This window comes from Marmota marmota, unplaced genomic scaffold, assembly GCF_001458135.2.
Source record: "Marmota marmota marmota unplaced genomic scaffold, marMar, whole genome shotgun sequence".
NCBI classification, from domain to species: domain Eukaryota; kingdom Metazoa; phylum Chordata; class Mammalia; order Rodentia; family Sciuridae; genus Marmota; species Marmota marmota.
The window spans coordinates 3,677,642-3,696,376 of NW_025999944.1; positions in this window are offsets into that span (position 1 = coordinate 3,677,642).

Genomic DNA, 18,735 nt, shown 5'->3' on the forward strand with positions numbered 1-18,735 from the left:
CATATTCACACAACTTTTATTACAGTGTATTGGTATATATGTTTTATTTTATTATTAGTTACTGTTCTTAATCTCTCTGTGTGCCTCATTTATAAATTACACTTTGTCATAGGTGTATATGGAGAGTACAGGGAAAACCACAGTCTCTCTAGGGTTTGAGTGATCTGCAAATCCAGACATCCTCTGAGAATCAGGACGTATTCCCCAGGGACTGGGCAGCTACTGTATTATCCCTATGGTTATTATTTGGTTTGGTTTGGTGTTTGTATGGTTTGCTTTCTGGTGAGGGCACCTGAAGCAGAGAGATAATCAGTGGAGGGGATGGAATCTTCCACCATACCTTCTGGACCCCTCCTGAACCCCTCCTAGGGCTGTGATTTAATGGGGAATCAGGAGCACTGATTCAGAGGCAGATGGCTGACCTTCCAAGGCCCAAGACTACTGCTCTCTGTGTCACTGATGCGGATTTCTTAACCTCTCTCATCCTTGGTTGCATCAATTGTAAAGTAGAGAAAAATGAAAGTATCTTTCTCACGAGAGTTTAACGAGCAGTAAATGAGTAACAGGTGAAGCACGAGCAGAGAAAGAACTGCTTCACTACCTGTGTGTCAGGAGATGGCAAGAGGCGGCAAAAACTGCAGGCCTGCCTCTAGGAAGAACTTCCCTGCATTGGCTGAATTTGTGTGGCCTGCTTTGTACCAAGCATCATGCTAAGATTAGGGAAGAGACCTAATCACAACAGGAATGACACAGAATTTACAGTCACTCCCTTTTATCCATAGGGCATATATCCCAAGACCCCCAGTGGATGCCTGCCACTGAGATGGTGCCAAACCCTGTAGAGATTACACTTTTTCTAAGCTGTGAATAAGAGATTCACAACAATAACACTAATAAAACAGTCATCATCACAGTAGGCCGTAGTCAAAGCTCTGAGAATGTGGTCTCTTTCTCTTGAAAGAGTTAAGATAAATCTTGATACTTTGGGACCTCGGTCGACGGAACGTAATTGGAATTGCAAAAGGAAAACGGGAAAGAGCACCTGTTGCACATCGATAATTACACACCCCGTCGTGACTGTGCCAAGGGAGGGCCAGTGCTGCCGAGGAGAGCAAGGCGGGCGGGGAATGGGTCTACCTAGGTCGGCAGCCGGGGAGAGAAGGCTGTCCACATGCCACGGCTGGTGACATGCCAGGCTGCCAGGCCTCCTGAGCTGCCTGAACCTGGTGGCTCTTTCCTTGTCTTTCTGTCCCAGTTTCCCTGCAGCCCTTCAAAGATCAGCACCTCAGAGTAGGGGAAGGCGGTCTTCACGGACGTCATTATCAGACTCTCCCAAATGGCTGTTCCAGCACGTGCTTCTCCAAGGCATCTCTATGTACATGGAAGACTTACGCCATGGAATGGTTTTGCAGAAGCAGGCAGAGTTGGGCAGAAGCAAACAGGGGAGGGGGCTCTGCAGTCCTGCATGAAGGCGCAGAGCCTGCACCTCTGGGTCATCTGTGGGAGCACGTCCTCTCTTGTACTCAGGGGTCCGTGGTGTGGGGCCATCTGGGTTGCCCAAAGGAATGAGAATTCTGCAAATTTCTCTGTTGACTGTGGGTATTTACAAGAGAGCTTCAATTTCTTCCTTCTTGGTATAAAACCTGTGCAAAACTACGAAGCAGTTTCTTGGATTCTTCCCTGTTGTTTATATTTATTTGGAGTGTGTGATATCTGATTATTACCTTTTTTTCTTCTTGGGATATTATTACAAATCGACCTTTGTATTTTCTCACTTTGAGCACACATTTTCTGTTTCTGACTTAGAATTGCTATGTTATTGCATATTTCTTGCGTAGAACTCATTTAAAAATCTTTGTAGCCTCTGGCAATATGAGACCTTTTGGTATTTCTGGATCTTTATATGAACAAGATGTCAAATTCTTGATTTCATTAAATCATTTAAGGACTGGGAATGGTTGCCTCTGTGAATAATAGTAAAGATCTGATCTTCTTTAAAAAGGAAAGACCAGACAGTGATAAGAACCAGAAATTATTCATACAAACTTTTCCATGAGACTTCTGTTTTCTTCCATGTTTGAGCCTTGCCAAATATTCTCTCCAAGATTGTGCTCCAAAAGAACTGGGCCAAGGAACCCCAGAGATGACACTGCATTACTTATAGAGGGTCGGCTTCTTTTGTATCACTTTCCCGACAAGTGTGTGTGCTAATATGTATGATACGTAAAATGCTACACGGAATATATTTATTTCAGGAAGGAGCTCTCTGTTTTATTACCTATATATAAAAATATCATACTATATTGTATAATAAAATATTACCAGGTATATTGTACAACATATAGCAAACTATATATATTATATTGGTACATGTAGTATGTAAATTTACTCTATAATATGTATTATAATGTACTCTAGTAAAATAGCATTAATCACTGATAATACAGTTAATGTACATATAAAATTTAATATATTAAGTAAGTGAAGTGTTTTCTTTTTGAAAGGGGAAATTCGAACTGCTAGGCAGATACTCTGAATTAATCAGTAATCTTTGACTTGCTTTTCAATTCCTAGACAATTGACACGTGTGCCCATGTGAAAAGTACCGAGTCAGGGACTGATCTAGGTGGACAACCTAATTCATGAAAAAAGATGCATTTTATAATACTATCTACCAGAGGGGAAGAGACAGCTGCAGGCACAGCTAACCCTCAGGGCTGTTACCATATACCATTTGACCACACACTTCCCCTCAGAACGCCACCACGCATAATCTGTTCTCCCCAACCTTGCTGCCTGTCTGTCCCAGAGCAAACCCTCTGTGAGGCCACCATTTAGGGCAACCAACAGTGACCTCAGATGACAAAGGCTCCCATGCAACAGGCTTTCAAGGTCATTTACAAGTGTGTCCTGTTTGCAGCAACCGGCTGGGTCTCCCTCCTTCAGGGCCCTGGGACAGGCGTTATTTTTCTCGTGGTGTTTGGGGTTGGTGAGTTTCTGAAGAGCAGAGAATGAATCTCCTTTGAGTAGTGCTTCCCACACCCCTCAGCCAGGAAGCACAGAAACAGTCTTGAATGAATGAGCGGAGGAGAATGGAACAAAGTGTCAAGGAAGGCCACTCGGTCATCATGAGCCACCTGAGCTCCACTCTGTGAAAAGAAGCAGCTCTCTTCTGGGTCTGTCCAGCGGGCAAGCCCCAGCGCAGAACGCTGAGCTGGACCTGAGTTGTTCGCTCTCTCTGGAGGACATTATTGTAATTAGTGAAGTTTGCTGTTCTTCTCTCCTCTTATTCCTTCTCCTCCCTCTCCTTCTCCATCTCCTCCTCCTCCTCCTCTTCTCTCTCTCTGCTCCAGCTCACCATGAAACCCAGGATCCACAATTCTATTTTATACAGACCAATAATGAATTTTTTTTTTTAGTCTAACTAGGCTCCGAATATTGCTCACACACTTTTACTAAAAGTTACTCCTTGTTCATCTGAATTTAAATCTAAACGGGCATCTTTTACTTTCATTTGCTAAACCTGGTAACCCACTCTTTCTACTTTTCTTAGTACCTTTAAAAATAGGGAAAAATAAAATTCCATAGAGCCCTTCCAGCCTTGGCTCTATTATCAAAGCCCCAAATCTACTATATTCTTAAAAGTTTTGGGGGAAAGAAAGCACCTATTTTGAATGAAATTGGTTTATAGAGTAAGAGGTAATCCATTCCTAATATTCCTACATCCTGCTGGATAGTCTTCCATATTTAAGAAAGAACTGTAGACAGCTGCAGGAGAAGCAGGACAGCGTGTTCTGGGGAGTACAAAGTGGCACCCACTTTATAGGAACAGGAAAGAAATCTGACAGGGAGAACTCCCCCTTGAGTTCATTCTCTACCCAGACACACTGTGAACGGGAGGGCAACGGGTGCATGTTGCATTTTTAATAAAGCTGAAAAAAATGAAGAAAAAAATAAGACATCCTGTGCAAGTCACCCTCAGGATGCTATTTATTGTTTTCTTTTCTCTTTCCCATTACAATAACCACCTCATTTTGTGGCGGGGGTACTGGGGATTGAACTAAGTGGCACTCAACCACTGAGCCACATTCCCAGCCCTATTTTGTATTTTATTTAGAGACAGGGTTTCATCAAATTGCTTAGCACCTTGCTTTTGCTGAGGCTGGCTTTGAACCCGTGATCCTCCTGCCTCAGCCTCCCGAGTCATTGGGATTTTAGGTATGCAACACCGCGCCTGGCACAATCTCATCTTAATATGAGAAAAACTGAAACTATAAACAGTCCTTACCTTTCATATTTGTTATTTAGCTTTTAAATATGCATTTCCAGAATGCTGTCTAACTTTGGACAGACAGAGAGCAGCATTTTAAGCTTTTTGTCTAGCAGACAGAGCAGAAATGATGTTGGAGCCAGAAATCCAAGGCCCCCGGCTGAGTATTGCTGTGTGAACTTGAACGAACCCACGGGCCTCTCTGATCCCTACAATGGAGCAGGCACGAGGTCTCTAAGTTTCCTTTCCTGCTCACAGTCCTATGATTCCAAGATGACTCAGAAATATCAGAGGCCGTCTCATCATGAAATTCTCTCTTCCCCAAGTCTGGATGGACTGGCTTTCTCCCTGTCGAACGCTGTGGCTGTCCCTTTGCTCTGTAGAGTCAACAGTTAGGGAAAGTTCTGTGGAGAGGCCTGAAATAGCATCAGCCAGGAGGCCGACATGGAGTCGTGGCTCCACGGGTCTGGAGGCTGCCAGAAGCTTGTCAGCAAGTCACCAGCAGGACATGGGAAGGGACCAGTGCTCGCGGCTACGGTTCAGACTTGTGACTTGTGTTATTACCTTCCCCAGAGACCCCGGCCAACGAGGAAGTCCTCAGAGATCCCCCAGGAAAACAAGTCTCTGGCTGGAGCAAAAAACGCTCCTGGGGCCACCAGCCAATTAACTGCTTGTGTGCTGACTGGGCTGAGGTGGGGGCGCTGGGCAGCACTTCCCGTTCCTATGGCGACTCCCAAGTCTCCTTGAAGAACCCTGAGACTGGGCCACCGCGTCCACTACGTGCGTGCTCTGGAGTCACAGATGGGCACCACCCCAAATCTCCAAGGGGCTCGAGTCCTAGACTTTGAACAGTGGCTCGAGTCTTTGAAGGCCACTGTAGTGTGTCCATATTCTGGCCCTTGAGATCACCACACTAAACATGTGATAAATTAGGTGCTCGGTGCAGTACTAGGTCAAGAAGAACGCGACACCTTAGTCACTGGTCCCTAGGAATAGGAGTTCCAGATTTATCCACGGCCGGACATAAATCCCCGGAAATAAAGGAGATTGTAGCTCTCTATGATGGCACCTTATTCCTTCTTAATCTGGTTCAGTAAAAATCCTAAGTGGAATAATTATTTATTGAAATAACAGATTTATATTTTACCCTAAATTCATCTGACTGCGTATCTTAAAAGTGCCCTTACACAAATAGATTTCTTCTTACCCTGAAATCCAGCCTGTGAAGTGCTCTGAAATATGGGTTGTAATTTCCATTAAGAGATTTAAAAAAAAGTTCACGTGTTCAAGCATATGCCATCTGCATCATAAATCACAAGGTGGCCGCATTTAGGAATGCCGCGGCTGTAACCGCAGTTAAATGAGGAGAATAACAGAGCCCTTCTTTCCCACAGAGCGTGCACTTGACCCAGGATTTTTACTCACTCCATCAGTTCATTTGGAGTCTACTAAGAGATACTCAATAGCTAAGCTCTGCCAAACTTTGCAGCAGGCATTGGACACATGAAGGTGCCTGAGGGTACCCCCCAAAGGGGTTGTTGCCCTGAGAGGTGGGGGGGGTCTCACATGAACAGACAGAGGAAACACGGGGCCCTGGACAGAAGCTACAGATGGTGGCTTTGAAAACCAGAGGAACGTTCTACACAAGCTGGGTGGGGACTTCCTGAAGAGATGGTGCTTTTGAAAAGGGGATTAATTATTTGAAGTAGTGGTAATATTTCTACTTACCAGAAGGGAAAAGCAAAGCTGAGAAAGTCACGTGAGTGCTTCTTACAAAGAGCAGAGTCGATGCTCGAATCCATTTCAAACCGAGCTCCTGTTCTTTCTTCCGTAACAGATTGTTTTCACTTTCTCCTTTCTCTAAAAAACATCACCCATGCCATGAACGCCATCATCTTATTCAAGGGGGAATACATTTCTTTCCTCTTAACCTTCCTCTGCCATAAGCTCCCTCGGTCCTGACAGCATTTCTCCAGATTGAAAAATCTCCCTCGTCAAGAAGATTTCATAATCTGAGCATCTAACGACGTTCGCTCTTCTCTCTAGTCCACCAGCAAGTGAAACCCTGTGAAGTGCTGTTGCTGGAGACAGCAGGCACGAGTCTGAAAACAAGAAGGGACTTACTATTAACTAACCCAGCCTTTGAGGAGCCAGGCCACGGCCTGAATGTGGAGAATGAGGAGGTCTCAGCTAAAAACCCAGGTCCTGCTGTGCCGGACCTCAGGGGGTTTTAGGAGACATTGGGAAACAGGACCAAATAAAAGGAATTTGGAGGGTTGCATGTTCTGAATCCTCTTGGCCATGACTGTGAGGATCAAAGGTGAAAAAAATAAAGCTCCGCCCACATGTTGATGAACCAGATGGATGGCAAGAGCTCCCCAGGAAGGCCCAGAAACTGTGAATCTTTAGAAGCCATCTTGACCTGTCACATGGCTAACAGAACAAGGCGTGGACGAATCAGGCCACTGTGTTGTCAGCTTTTTCTCTGCCGTGACTATAAGAACAATTTTAGAGGAGGAAAAGTTAATTTGGGGGCTCACAGTTGCAGAGGTCTCAGTCCATAGACAGCCGACTCCATTCCTCTGGACTCAGGTGAGGTTGGACATAATAGAGGAAGAGGGTGGTGGAGAGAAGCAGCTCACATGTTGATCAGAAAGCGGAGAGAGAGTCCACTCTCCAGATACAAAATATATACTCCAAGGGCAACCCCCTATACCCACCTCCTTCAGCCACACCCTGCAGTTACCACTCAGTAAATCCCATCAGGGGATTAATTCGCTGATTGGGTTAAGGCTCTCACAACCCAATCACTTCTCCTCTAAATCTTTTTGAATTGTCTCACACATGAGCTTTTGGGGGACACCTCACACCCAAACCATAACATACATGTAGGCAAGAATGTTCTGAGCAACAGTGTACAAATACAGCTGCTCTAGAACGCACAAGGGTTAGGGTGTCATTTACAAACAGCAGAATTTATGCAGAGGTGGTGAACAGAGAGGGTGGGTGGACACACCTGCGCTCCTGGAGGGATTCCTATTGGATGGAGAGCAATGGGGTCTGAACTGAAGACAGACTCAGTAACTCTGGGACCCATCCATGTGTGGATTTCTGCCAATGTTGAAGAAAAGGGGGTTTTGCATCTAGTATCTCATTTTCACCAGCGTCCCTTGGTTTACCAATGAGATCGGAGATTTTTTATGTTTAGTTGTTTCTCTGTATGTATTATGCTTATTTTTTCTGAAGGGCTAATCATATATCTTGCCAGTTTTTATGCTGGAGTTTTGTTTATGGTGGAATCTGAAGTTTTGATTGCTTTTAAATTTTTATTTTATTTTAAATTGACAATAATTGTATATATCTGAGAAGTACAATATGTTTCAATAAATGTGAATGCTATGGAATGATCAAGCCCTAATAATTAGCATGCTCCTCACCTTAAATATTATATTTTTTGGTAGTGACAGCGCTTACAATACCCTGTTAATTATTATGATTTTTTAAATTTTTTTTTTACACAAAGGGAGCACAACTTTTCCTTTCTCTGGTTGTACATGATGTAGAGTCACACCATTCCTGCAATCATACCCGTACACAGGGATAATTATGTCCATCTCATTTCTACCATCTTCCCCCCATACACTCTTCCTCCCTTCCCTCCCCCCCACCCCCACTCGCTTCCCTCCCTTCCCTCTCTCCCTTCTGCTCCATCCAAAGCCCCTCCATTCTTCTCTTGCCCCTAGCCCATTATGGATCAGTATCCATCCACTTATCAGAGAAAACATTTGGCTTGGTTTGGGGGGGATTGACTTACATTGCTTAGCATGATATTCTCCAACTCTGCCCATTTACCTGAAAATGCCCTAATTTCATTCTTCTTTAAGGCTGAGTAGTATTCCATTGTGTTTATATATCTATTAACTACTTTTAAATGTACAACACATTATTATTAACTGTGGTCATTGCACTGTGCAATGGAACACCAGAACATTTTCCTACTATCTAAATTTGAACCTGTGGGTTGAAGTCACCCCTTTCCCTACTCATCTCTGCCCGTCTCTGGTGACCATCATTCTACTCTCTCCTTGTATGAATTTGTATTTATTTTTTTAAATGAAGGATATTTATCTGTTTGCATGTTAAAATATAACCAACATCTTTTCCCATGGGGATATAGCTCTTCTGTCGTACATTCACTCAATTAGCTGCTCCAATGCCATTATGAACTAAGCCATTCTTTCCCACACTATTTTAACAGTTATAATGTCATACTGAAGGGAAATGTTTTCTATATATATTTGTTTATTTTCCAGGAATATCCTGGCTTTCCAATACATACTTAGTTTTCTAAATAAGCTTTATATATTTTCTGAACAATCAGATTTGATTAGAGTTGTATTTATAAGTTAACTTGGGAAAATCATCTTTCTGTTTGGTCCCTTAATATCCAAATGCTCATTACTTACATAGTATTTTCCTTTTCTTTTATGATCTTTGGCAATTTTAGGTCTTGCACATCTTTTGTTGTTTATTAGTGGTATGTAATATCTTTCGTATTATCAAAAGATGCAAATGTATATAATTGGCTTAATTCCTTTTTTCCTGAAATACTTTCTGCGGAGTTTTCAAAGAAGTTTATGGTGTGGTAAACAGAAAAGTTACTCCTTGTCATTAGAAACTCTTAGAATTTTTCTTTTACTTTTGAGCCTTTATAAGCTAAGATCTTTTGTCTTTCTTAAATTATGGAGCATTATTGATCATTATTTCTTTAATTATTTTTTCCTCCCTATTTTTTCTCTCTCTTTCTGAAACCCCCAGTACATAGACAGACACTTGGGCTTCTAATCTTCAAAAAAATTAACTTTAGGGCTGTGTTTTCCAGATCTTCACTTCTCCCCAACACTTTTGAGGAGAATTCTTTGCCCTGAACCTCCAAATTACCAAGTCCTTCTTTGACTTTACCCATAAAGCAATGCATCTAATCTATGCCTTAATTCAATAATTCTAATATTAATACCCAATGTTTCTACTTAGTTATTTTTTATAACTCTTCTTGCCTGATTTTTCTTACCAATATTCTGACTTATATGCTTACAGATGTATATTACACTTCTTAATGATTAATAATTTCATTCTTAACTATGGTACATCCATATTTTGTTGTCATCTGATTATTTTTTTAATGCCAACTAAGCACATCGAGTGTCCATTTTACCTCAGTGACTTCAGCTCTCTTGCCTGCAGGTGTTCTGGGGCAGAGAATAAGGCCTTCTCATGCATTGCTTCTGCTGCGTCTGGTAAGAGAGGTACACACTGGGACAGGGAGCCAGAGGATCACCGGATGGACGTGACCACTGTCCCAGGCATTTCATTATTCAAAGACCTGTCTCCTCCTGGGTCTCATTTCCCAACTGTGAAGGACAGAGGAAGACAGAGGGTAGAGGGCAGCTCAGAGATGGACCAGCCCTCCAGCTCCTGTTCCCATCCTCACTGCTGACACCAGCCTGCCTTTGCACTCTGCTTTTCGGTGTCCTGGGCTGATGCTGTCATGTTTCTCTCCTGAAGTGATGAGAAGTCGCGGCAGGAGTCCTTGCCCACAGTGGAAACGAGAATGGAAAGCCGGAACCTTTGCTCAAGCCCACACTTGGTCTTCTGGTCCACCCCAGGCTGCTGCCACTGTCTCCACAGATGACTTTGTCCTCCCAGAAGTTTTCTTAAAATCGTGTTTTCATTTTCCAAATCCAACACTTTCTTTTTACTCTGTGATAATCTCATTGGTAGGATGGAGGAGAGAGCAGTAGCCCACACTATTCTGCTATCTTCTTGGGACCCCAATACATTTTACATTTAATTATTGCTGATTTACAGCATTACTGATTTTGGAATACTTATTTTGTAAGATGCACCCTTTCAATGACCCCTTTCAATGGTTCTCATCATTTTTTCAGCCTCCCCAGTATTCACATTGGTAGTACACATTTTTCTTAATTAATAAACTTCATTTTTTAGAGCAGTTTATGATTATAGAAAATTGAGCAGATAGTACACTTTTAAGAATGTTTTTTTTTCATACTTTGCATACAAGTCATTCATTAGCTATTTATTTGGAAAATATTATCTCCCAGTCTTTGTTTTTGTTTTTAATTTTAAAATTATTTTAGCAGCAAGCCTTTGCGACCAAGTGGGTACATTTCCCTCCTTCAATTATTCAGAAGACTAGACCTCTTGAAAATGTAAGTGGGGAAAAAAGTATATTTTATATACTGAATACATAATGTTAATATCTGTTAAGAGTAGAAATTCTGGATTCAGAAAAATAATGTATGTGTAAAGTAAACAACTTTTCATTGGCATTAAAAAAATAAAATTATTTTAGCAGTGTCTTTTGCAGAGCAGATATTTTCAATTTTAATGAGGCCCACATTATCAGTTTTTTCTTTCATAGAACATTCTTGTGCTCCTTACATAAATAGGCCCTGTGTATTGATTAAAATGCTCCCAGTTGTTGCCCATTACATCAGGCTAGGACAGTTATCCCAAAGCCAACAGACACTAAGCTCAAATTCTTACACATCCAGTTGCTTTAAATATGGTCAAATAAACAGTTTTCTAGAGCACACCTACTATGCGTTCTCCATGAAACTGTATCCAATATTTGTTAAATATAAACGAGACAAAAACTGCAGCTATGAAAGGCCACCTCTGCTGATCTTTGGAGCTCTCTCCCTCAGGGACTCCTCACCTCTCTGCTAGGTTGACTCCTCTCAAGTGTCCCTTTCCCTCTCCAAGAGGCCCCTCCCTTTTCCTAAGGCATGGTGGCCTGTGCCACTGTCTCTGAAAGGTCTTTTGCTGTGAGGCACTTCCCCTAGGAGATGTCCAGTAAAGCTTGCTGGTACATCGCTGCTTCTTACAGACCCGTGTCTTCCTTGATCAACCCCCTATCCTGCAGTTGATCACAAGCTCATCTGAAATATCATTGCTGAGCCCAATATCACCGAGGTTATCTTCTATGCTATCTTCTAGAAGTATAGTTTTGCGTTTTATGCTTTGATCTGTGACCCATCATTTTGTGAAAGTCGTAGGGCCAGCATCTAGATTTGCTTTTGGGGTTATTTTTACACATGCTTATTCCATGATAGGGATTAACTGGGTGGTAACTGTAGGCAGGAGGGTATGGCTGGAGGAGGTGGGTCCCTGGAGGCATGCCTTTGGGGTACATATTTTGTCCTTGTTGAGCAGAGCTTTCTCTCTACTTCTTGGTGTCATGTCCTGAGCTGCTCTTCTCTGTCGTGATATTCTGCATTACCACAGGCCCCAAGGAATGGAGCCAGCCATCTATGGACTGAGACCTCAGAAACTGTGAAACCCAACATAAACCCTACCTCCTCTAAAACTGATCTTGTCAGGTCTTTTGGGTGTGGATTTACTTCTGGGTTTTCTCTTCCAATGCGCTGATTTCACTGTTCTTTTTACTAATACTACACTGTCTCGATCATTGTGGCTTTGCTGGAGGTTTTGAAATAGGGTAGTGTCAGTCCTCTGACTGTTATTCTTCCATGTAGGATTCCCTCTTCTGGGTCTTTTGCTCTTTGCACAGAAACTTAGAATCAGTTTACTGATATCCACAAAACAACTAGCTGACATTGCAGTACACTTGTATCAGCAACATCTCTCTCTCTCTCTCTCTCTCTCTCTCTCTCTCTCTCTCTTTATGTGTGTGTGTGTGTGTGTGTGTGTGTGTGTGTGTGTGTGTGGTCTTGAGGACTGAAACTGCCTCATGTATGCCAGCAGACGCTCTACCACCGAGCCACACCCCCAGCCATCTCAAAACATTCTTAACAAGCTATCACTGTTCTAGTGGGACCGAATAGTTTCCCAGTTAATTCTCTTGGGTTTTCCTGTCTCCTCCTTTCTCAGGTTACCAGTTCTCACTTCCACGTTGTTGCATTGGCTAGTGCCTTCAGAGTAACATTAAACACAAGTTGCTGTAGGCATTCTCTGTTGCTGCTCATCTTCTATTGGATAATGTGCTTATTACTTCACATGTGAGTTTGACATTGCCACACGTTCCAGGCAGACATTTTCATCCTGTTTCGTCAGTAACCTTCTTTATGTACTTCTTTTTTAAAATTGATATCGTTTTTTATTCTGTGGTACTGGGGATCAAACCCAGGGCCTCATGCATGCCAGGCAGACACTCTACCACTGAGCCATAGCCGTATTCCCAGCCCCATCTTTCTGTGCTTTCATGGAGTAATTTATTTTTTCTCAATCTCATCCAATAGATGTCTTTTATCAAGTACTGTTTTTGCATCCCTCAAAATGACTGTGGATCGATGCTGTCATATGAACATAAACATCTGTCAGCTTCTCAATCTTGAACTCTCCTTGAGTTCCTAGTTCAAGTTTTTCTTAAATTTATCTGGGGAAGCTGTTATGGTAGTGTACTCAGGATTTGACTTAATGTCTTTCTTCTTTCATACACACACACACACACACACACATATACATACACTGAGGATTGAACTCGGGACACTCAACCACTAAGCCACATCCCAGCCCTATTTTTCATATTTTATTTAGAGATAGGATCTCACTGAGTTGCTAAGCACCTTGCCATTGCTGAGGCTGGCTTTGAACTCATGATCCTCCTGCCTCAGCCTTCTGAGCCGCTGGAATTACAGGCATTTGCCACTGTGCCCAGCTTCTTCTTTAATATTTTATACTTATATTCATAAATGAGATTGGCTGAAGTGTTTTTTTTATATAATCTTTGCCTTTCTATATATCCTCAGTTTAAATAGAACAATTATCTCTTCCTTGATAGGTTGAAAATGTGGTCTTTAAACCTCTCTGAATTGTTGCTTTGATAGGGATTTATTCTCTAATATAAATCTTCCAATTTGTTCTCTGATGAATGTCTATTAAGGATTTTTAAAAAATGAGTTTATATTCAATTGTATACATTTCACCTATATCAATGACATTTAAAACTGAAACAAGATACAGAATTATCACATGGTTTAGAAAATCTCCTCTGATCTCTTTTTATTTCCCCTTTCTTAACTTTCTATTGTTGCTTTGCCTCTTCCTGATTTAGATTTCCCAAGGCTCAGGTTTTGAATTTGCTTTCAGTCAATTATTTTATTTTTTCCTTTTATATTTTTCTAAGTCTTTCCTCCTGTATCTCTAGATTCTTATTTCATTTATTTTCATTTCTTTATAAGAAAGCATAGTTCATTTGCATTTATTACCTTATGTCTAGTAAGGAAAGCACCAAAAGATGTAGCTTTTTCCTGAACACAACTTATCCATAGCATTCAATTTTTGATATGAAATATTCTCATTGTGATCAATTTCTTTCCCAAAATATGGGAAAGAAATATACTCCTTTCAGAAAAATAAAAAGAACAAAACAAAAATTACCTGTAGTTCCACAATATATGATATCTTTTATTTAGATTCAACAATTTTTTTATTAATTTCTGTATGTCAAGACCAGTAATAATCAAAGTTAAAGGGTAAACTGGGAATATTAGTACCCTTCATATAAAAACGGCACCTGTAAAGCTTTAGGAAAACATAAAAGACTCTAATAGAAGAGGCAGGTGCTTATTCAGGTGCTTCACAAATGAAAAAGCAGCAGGCCCCAAACCATATTTTTAAAAAATCAATTTGACTTAGAAAACAAAGAAATGTAAATTAAAGCTACAGTGAGAAATTGTTTTGGGGGGGGGCTTTAAATTAACAAAATGTTTTTCCTTCAACTATAACTGCAAAGTTAGCAAAATTGGAGGGAATAGACTCTTATTTTTGATAAAATTAAAAATGGGAGGGCTAGATCTGGAGCTCAGGGGTAGGGCTTTTGCCAGCATGAGTGAGTCCCTGGGTTCTATCCCCAGCACTGCAAGAAATTAAAAAAAGAAAACCATAAACATGGTTATATTGTAAGAAAATAACTAAAAATTTGCCAAAGATTTAACTAAAAAAAGTTTGCCACATGTCTAAGATATGTGTCTTATTTGCATTTGAGAAAACGTATGGATATCTCTATTATGGGTAATTTCCCTCTTCCTCTTTCTCTTGCTTTTTTATTGCAAAGTTTAGGAAAAAGCAAAGATTAGGACACATTAAATTTACCCTCATTATCTTCCTACACAGATTTGGTAATCAGATGGTCACCATGGCTAGGTCCCCCAGGGACATTTAGAAGAGTGGAGAGAGCACAAATCCATCAAAAGGAGGTGACAGTCTGAACACTAAGAGTATACAGATCCAAGAGCAGATAACTGTTTGGGAAAGTGTATGGTCATTTGAATTTCTAAGAAATCATACCAAAATTCTCTCCCTACCAGTTTTCAACAATAATAACATTTTTGCAGGACAGTCATGTACGGTCAGCACAAAGATGCTGATTGTGACACAATTCAGTGATCTTACATTTCCCCAGTTTTGCTTGTACTCAAACTTGTGCAAGTTTTCAGTACAGTTTCACCATTTATGTTTGCATATCCACAACCAGTCAAAACACTCACCGTCCACCAAGAGGACCTTGTGGTCTTCTTGATATCAACACCCACCTCCCTCCTGCCCACCCCCCCCTCGCCCCCAGTCCCACTAGCAGAGAAACCACCAATCTATTCTTCTTTTCTAAAATGTTGTCATTTCAAAAACACTTTACAAATGCAATCACACAAGATGTGACTTTTTTTGGATTGGTGCCCCCTCACCCAGTCACAGTTCTCTGGAGATTTTCCAAATTTTCTTGTGTCTCAAAATTCATTCCTTTTTTTATTGCTGAGTAGGGTTCCACGGTGTGGACATACCACGGTTTGTTTCACAGTTACCTGTTGAAGGGCCTCTGGACTGATTCCGTTTTTTGGCTGTTGTAAATCAACTGCTGTGAACATTGGTGTGCAGGTTTTATGTAATCATTACTTCATTTCTCTGGAATCGATGCCCAAGGCTGCCATTTCTGGGTCATACGGTCATTGTATTTTTAGTCTTTTAGGAAACTGCCAAACTGGCTGTACCACTCTAAATTCCCATCAGTGATATGCAAGTGGACTGGCTTTTCCATGTCCTCACTAGCATCCGAGGTCTCACTTTCTTATTTTAACCATTCTGATGGGTATGCAATTTCATACCCATAGTAAACTCAGAAATAAAAGAATATAAAATCATGACATTTGCAGGTAAATGGATGGAGTTGGAGAAGATGATGCTAAGTGAAGTTAGCCAATCCCCCCAAAACAAATGGCAAATGTTTTCTGTGATATAAGGTGACTGACTCATAGTGGGTTAGGGAGAGGGAGCACGGGAGGAATTCTAGATAGGGCAGAGGGGTGGGAGGGGAAGGGAGGGGGCAGGGGGTTAGCAATGATGGTGGAATGTGATGTACATCATTATCCAAAGTACACGTATGAAGACATGAATTGGTGTGAACATACTTGATGTACAGAGATATGAAAAATTGTGTTCTATATGTGTAATAAGAATTGTGATGCATTCCGCTGTCATGTATTTAAAAAATAAAAGCAATTTTTTAAAAAAGAATAGAACTTTGGAGTGACCTGCACAGTATGAAGACTTACTGTGCAGCTACAGTAATCAGATAATCAAGCCACTGTGGTGTTGATGGAGGGACAGACACGTAGGTCAGTAGAACAGAACATGCAGAGTTCAGACCCATGAGAACACGCTCAACTAACTTTTTACATATATCAGAAGCAGATTAATGGAGAAAGGATAGAGAAACTGTATAGTAAACAGCACTGGAGTAAATGAACATCCAAAGTTGTGCTAGCTAGCTTTCCATTACTGTGACAAAAATACCAGAGAAAATCAATTTAAGGGAGGGAAAGTTGGTTTTGGCTCATGGTTTCAGTTCATGGTCCCTTGGCTCCATTGTTACTGGGCCTGTGGTAAGAAAAAAACATTGGGGGCAGGGGTGGGCACTTGGTGGAGCAAAGTAAATTACTTCATGGTGGCCAGAAAGCAGAGAGAGAGAGGGAGAGACGGGGTGGGGGAGAGTGGTGGGGAGAGAAGGAGGAAAAACTGGGGGACAAAAAAAAACCCTTAAGGGAAACTCCCAGTGACCCACTGCCTCCAAGTAGGCTCCATCTCCTGGTTCCCACCATCTCCCAATAGCCCATTAAGCTGTAATCCACAAATGCAGTGGTTTGTTGTGAGGTCAGACCTTATAACCTGATCACCTCCAAGGCTCACCTCAGAACACAGGGAGCACAGTTGCTTTGGAGACCCATTTTTTTTTTTTTTTTTTGACATATGAGGGGTTGGGGATATTTCAGGTCCAAACAATAACCAAAGAAAAATGACATGAACCACAACCTCAACCCGAGGCCTTACACAAACATTCACAACAAATGAATTAGGGACAAAGTGGAAAATGTGAAACTATAAAAATCTTAGGAAAAAAAATAGAAGAAATTACTTGGAATCTAAGACTAACTAAAAGACTTTAGACTTGGTACAAAAAGCACAATCCATATGAGAAAAAACTGATAAGCCGGATTTGTAAAAATTTATTTATTTTTTTGCCAAGAAAAACCATAGGAAAAGGATGAAAAAAGATTAGCTACATTCTGAGAGAAAATATTTGCAAACTATATATTCAAAAAAGGACTAGCAATCAGAACATATTTTTTAAAAAATCTTCCAAAATCAGCAATTAAAACTCAAAAACCAATCCAATTAGGAAATGAGAAAAAACACATGAACACTGACCAAAATATACAAAGAAAGTTTTTAGTTGGATTCCATCCCATTTATTGATTCTTGGTTTTAATTTTTGCGCTATAGGAGTCTTATTAAGGAAGTTGGGGCCTAATCCCACATGATGGAGATTAGGGCCCACTTTTTCTTCTATTAGACGCAGAGTCTCTGGTTTAATTCCTAGGTCCTTGATCCATTTTGAGTTAAGTTTTGTGCATGGTGAGAGATAGGGGTTTAATTTCATTTTGTTGCATAGGGATTTCCAGGTTTCCCAGCACCATTTGTTGAAGAGGCTATCTTTTCTCCAGTGCATGTTTTTGGCACCTTTGTCTAATGTAAGATAATTGTAATTTTGTGGGTTAGTCTCTGTGTCCTCTTCTCTGTACCATTGGTCAACCTGCCTGTTTTGGTGCTAATCCCAGGCTATGTTTGTTACTGTTGCTCTGTAGTATAGTTGAAGGTCTGGTATAGCGATACCACCTGCTTCACTCTTCCTGCTTAGGATTGCTTTGGCTATCCTGGGTCTCTTATTTTTCCAGATGAATTTCATGATTGCTTTTTCTATTTCTATGGGGAATTCCATTGGGATTTTGATGGGAATTGCATTAAATCTGTATAGTGCTTTTGGAAGTATGGTCATTTTGATAATATTAATTCTGCTTACCCAGGAGCAAGGTAGATCTTTCCATCTACTAAGGTCTTCTTTGATTTCTTTCTTTAGGGTTCTGTAGTTTTCATTGTATAGATCTTTCACCTCTTTCATTAAGTTGATTCCCAAGTATCTTATTTATTTATTTATTTTTGAGGATATTGTGAATGGGTTAGTTTTCCTCATTTCCTTCTCAGAGGATTTGTCACTGATATACAGAAATGCCTTTGATTTATGGGTATTGATTTTATATCCTGCTACTTTGCTGAATTCATTTACTAGTTCTAGAAGTTTTCTGGTGGAGCTTTTTGGGTCTTCTAGGTATAGAATCATATCATCAGCAAATAGAGCTAAATTACGTTCTTCTTTTCCTATACATATCCCTTTAATTTCTTTCGTCTAATTGCTCTGGCCAGTGTTTCAAGAACTATGCTGAATAGAAGTGGTGAAAGAGGGCATCCCTGTCTTGTTCCAGATTTTAGAGGGAATGCCTTCCTTTTTTCTCCTTTTAGAATGGCGTTGGCCTGGGGCTTTGCGTAGATGGCCTTTAAGATCTGGAGATCTATCCCTGTTATCCCCAGTTTTTCTGGTGTTTTGAACCTGAAGTGGTGCTGTATTTTGTCAAATGCTTTTTCTGCATCTATTGCGGTGATCATATGATTCTTATTTTTTAGTATATTGATGTAATGAATTGCATTTATTGATTTCCATATGTTGAACCAACCTTGCATCCCTGGGATGAATCCCATTGGATCATGGTGAACAATCTTTTGGATATGTTTTTGTATTTGATTTGCCAGAATTTTATTGAGAATTTTTGCATCTATGTTCATTAGAGATATTGGTCTGAAGTTTTCTTTCTTTGATGTGTCTTTGTCCGGCTTTGGCTTCAGGGTGATGTTGGCTTTATAGAATGAGTTTGGAAGTGCTCCTTCTTTTTCTCTTTCCTGAAATAAATTGAAGAGTATTGGTATTAGTTCTTCTTTAAAGGTCTTGTAGAACTCAGCTGTGTATCCATCCGGTCCTGGCCTTTTCTTGGTTGGTAGTCTTTTGATGGCTTCTTCTGTTTCCTCACTTGATA